General features: G+C 38.4%; 1 pseudogene; it reads right to left on the reverse strand.

The window, feature by feature from the left end:
• Nucleotides 1-1,611: 1,611 nt before the first annotated feature.
• LOC107968082 (peptidyl-prolyl cis-trans isomerase A-like) lies at nt 1,612-2,138 on the reverse strand (annotated as a pseudogene).
• Between the last annotated feature and the right edge of the window lie 2,411 nt (nt 2,139-4,549).

The raw sequence follows: 4,549 nt of genomic DNA on the forward strand, positions 1-4,549 counted from the left end.
GTCATTATTGATTGGATTCCATGCATCGTTTCCCCCAAATAAAGCATCCTTGAGTTGATTGATTTTACCATGTTGAAAAGCATGTTTTAATGGGGAATTTCCACAAAACTGTGTTAAGCTTTCCAGTATCTGCAAACTATAAACAAAATAAATAAGACCTGTCTATAAAAATGTCTACAACATAATCAGAATACAAGAATATTTGATTTGAGAAATATTGAAAAATAAAACACAATCTTCTGAATAATACATGTTATATTAGTTATGAGTTAGGATTTTACTTCATAGAGACATAGAATCCTATACTCAATGACTAGATAGAAATGTGGATAGGACATGAAGGATTAATCCCAAAGTTGATTAAAGGTATAAACTCTGTTACATAGCCAAACACTTGGCTGTGTAAATGTAAATTAAATAAAGTTATTATCTTAATTCCTCAGACTCACCAGCTACATTTCAAGTGCTTAACAGTCACATATGGTTAGTGGCTATCATATTATACAGTCTAGATATAGAACATTTCCATCATCACAGAAAGTTCTATTGGACAGCAATGGTATTCAGAATATAACACACAAAGAAATATTTTTAAAACTAAGATTGTTGTTCTTAGAAAAAAAGGAATGAGCATATGAAATGAGCATACAATGTGAAAATTTTTAAGCTGTTTCTATATAGTTTCAAAAAATGGTTTCAGTGTCTCACTCAATTTTTTAACTAAATTGATAAGATGCTTTAAATATCATTACATAGTGCAGAAGGGCAAATATACATGTTCTGAGACATTAAACATATAATTTGGGGGGATACTTAAAGAAAAGAGTAACAAATTAGTTACTCAGGAGAACAGTATTTTCAGAATGAAAAATGAAATCACAATAAACTGCAAAATTTTAAAAAACTGACAACTATCACAAACATCAAACATTCAAAAAATATTTTTATTGACTGTGTAGTGTACCTTTATATGTTCCATATTTTGCCTCATCATATGACAATGGTTCTATGTAACTTTATAGAGAAAGAATAGAGAGATAATTCAATCTGCCTTCTAGGATGGTCAATTGAATTTTTTAAAAATGAAGTTAGGATGCACAAAAATATAACTTCATACACACATGTGCTTTTTTTAGTACCCATAGGTTTGTGCCTTATAAAAACACATTCTGATCAATTCTCCATTGTATAATTCCCCCAAAAATGAAAAAATATATGATACACTGATCATTGTATATGCTACATTATCAAATATTCCTAATAAGGGAGATTTTCCATTTTGATTAGGTATTGGATTAGGTGTTGATGAGAACCAATTCTCTGCCTATAATTTTACATGTCTGACAAATAGAAAAATCTTCCATAGATCAGCTTCTAGATCTGAACACTTCAACACTCATTTTTTTTGTTATTTAGTTTTTATTCCATAATCATAAATTTAACTTTGCAATCCAGCTAGGCATGGAAGGGAACAAGGAAAACATGGAACCCAAAGGGAACTGCAGAGACAGGGCAAAGATTCTAGGATACTGCAAGCAAATGGGGTGGAGGACTGTTCTCCTGAGCTACAGAAGGAATGGTCTGGTGGTTAAGATAAAATACAGGTCAAATTTATTTGAGTTGTCCACTGTCAGCAATGGTGACCTTCTTGCTGGTCTTGCCATTCCTGGACCCAAAGTGCTCCAGGGCCTCCACAATATTCATGCCTTCTTTCACCCTGCCAGAGACCACATGCTTGCCATCCAACCACTCAGTCTTGGCAGTGCAGATGACAAACTGGGAACCATTTGTTTTGGGCCCGGCATTTGCCATGGACAAGATGCCAGGACCTGTATGCTTTAGGATGAAGTTCTCGTCATCAAATTTCTCCCCGTAGATGGACTTGCCACAAGTGCCATTATGCATGAGAAGTCACCACCCCGATACATAAACCCTGGATTAATTCTGTGAAAGCAGGAACCCTTATAACCAAATCCTTTCTCTCCAGTGCTCACAGCCTGAAAGTTTTCTTCTGTCTTTGGAAACTTGTCCACAAACAGCTCGAAGGAGATGCGGCCCAAGGGCTCGCTGTTGACCGTGAAGTCGAAGAACACAGTGGGGTTGACCATGGCTGATAGTACAGGGCTCACAGCGGCGGCGGCATCTGCAAAGCCTTTAACCCTTATTTGTTCCCACTTCCCATGTAGGTCCAGTGGCAAGTGTCACAGGACAAGCTCATTTGATTTTAAAATGTCTGGTCCTACATCTTTATTTCATGACACTATGTAAGTCACCAGTGGGTACCAAGTAGTAATACTCCTGGAAACAATTCCTGTCATGGGATAACTAGCAACAACTGAACTACACATAGAAGTGAGTCTGTGAACTACAAAAATATGTCCACCACACCAAAATACACGTATTCAACATTAGACTTCCCTTTAGCTGATCCGCAAATGCCCATGACCATTCTCCTGCTATCTAGCACCAAGAGAAAGCATGATAACAGTAAGTATGGATGAGTGATAGTAATCCAACTAAGCACAATTAAAATATCTTAATTTTGCAAATGTTATGAAAATATACGTCCATGCAACACAATGCTGGGATCCCTCCCAAGGCCCTGTAAGGGACCCCTGCAAGTGAGAAGCTGAGAAGCTAGACTCCATTGGTAAATCTAGCTCTGATAAAGGATGCATTCTTTACCAGCACCAAGAACTGAGGAATAGAGTTTGAAATATAAGGATTCCAATTAAATATGAGATAGCTTTCCTGTCAGTGTTGCTGAATGTTGACATTATGACTGAATAGATAAAGACTTACAAGTTCAATATTCTAGAAGCTGCTTACCTTTCAGTTCTTTTGCCCTTGTTTAAAATGCAGAACCTGCTCAACTTCTGATAAGGTTAAATCCTGATAAATCTATCATAAGTTGAACATATCCTAAGTCAAAAATGCATTTAAGGCTGGGCACGGTGGCTTTCGCCTGTAATCCCACCACTTTGGGAAGCCGAGGCGGGTGGATCACTGAGCTCAGGAGTTCAAGACCAGCCTGGTCAAAATGGTGAAACCCCATCTCTACTAAAAATACAAAAAATTAGCCAGACCTGGTGGAGAGTGCCTGTAATCCCAGCTACTCTGGAGGCTGAGGCAGGAGAATCACTTGAACCTGGGAGGCAGAGGTTGCAGTGAGCCAAGATCGCACTACTGCACTCCAGCCTGGGCAACAGAGTGAGACTCCATCTCAAAAAAAAAAATGTATTTAATACACCTAACCTACCAAACATCATACCTTAGCCCAGCCTACCTTAAACGTGCTCAGAACACTTACCTTAGCCTAGAGTTGGACAAAATCATCTTGCAACATGGGGCAACGTAGCATATTGGTTGTTTAACCCTGGGATCCCGTGGCTGATTGACAGCTGTTGTTGCCCAGCATCACAAGAGTATTGCACCACATACTGCTGGCCTGGGAAAACATCAATACTCAAAGCACTGTTTCTGTGTAATGCATATCACTTTTGTACCATCTTAAAGTTGGAAAAAATCATAACTTGAACCATAAGTTGGGGACTGTCACACAATAAGTGGTAGCTTCTAAAATTTTCATGATTCAACATCCACATTTCTATAACATAAGGTAATTGGAAAACAAGTCACAATGATATATGTCTACCTTAAATAATTATTTATGCTATCAGAGAAGCATAGCCATTCATGAATGAAGCATATTTTGAAGAGGTTAAAAAGGAAACTAAAGGTAACACTAGGCACTCACTTTATTTATCTTCAATTATTAGTCAGGCTTTATCAAATTCCTGTTCTATCCTTTGCTAAGAACAGAACAGTTTTTCCTCCTCTCTCTGTTGTCAGGTCACAAACAAAACTCTGCTATTATGTGACTACAAAAACATTTGGTTTTTCCCTTGCTAAAAAGAGATAGGCTACATTTTCTCATTTTATTTGTCTTTCCTGGTTCTATTCATTACAAAAACAAAAACAAAACACAAAACAGCTGCCCCAGAAGGATGTTAGGTAGATACCGAAAACCAGAGCTCTCCTCAACAGTCCGTTCTCTCCAGCCTGCTTATGCTGGGCAAAAAATAAACACCACAGTCGGGCACGGTGGCTCACGCCTGTCATCCCAGCACTTTGGGAGGTTGAGGTGGGCAGATCACGAGGTCAGGAGTTTGAAAACAGCCTGACCAATATGGTGAAACCACATCTCTACTAAAAATACAAAAATTAGCTGGGCGTAGTGGTATGCACCTGTAATCCCAGCTACTAGGGAGGCTGAGATAGGAGAATCGCTTGAACCCAGGAGGCGGAGGTTGCAGTGAGCCGAGATTGCGCCACTGCACTCCAGCCTGGGCAACAGAGCGAGACTCTGTCTCAGTAAATAAATAAATAAACAAACAAATAAACACCACAGAAAATCAGCAATTGTTTTTGCCTCTATTGAGTTTTCTCTGCAGCAATTGCTGGTCTATATTTATTTCATATACAGAGTATTCTCACTCTAAACTGTATTCCTCCGCCCTAAAATCACAAAATTAATAACATCCTCATT

This window comes from Pan troglodytes, chromosome 14, assembly GCF_028858775.2.
Source record: "Pan troglodytes isolate AG18354 chromosome 14, NHGRI_mPanTro3-v2.0_pri, whole genome shotgun sequence".
Classification (NCBI taxonomy): Eukaryota; Metazoa; Chordata; class Mammalia; order Primates; family Hominidae; genus Pan; species Pan troglodytes.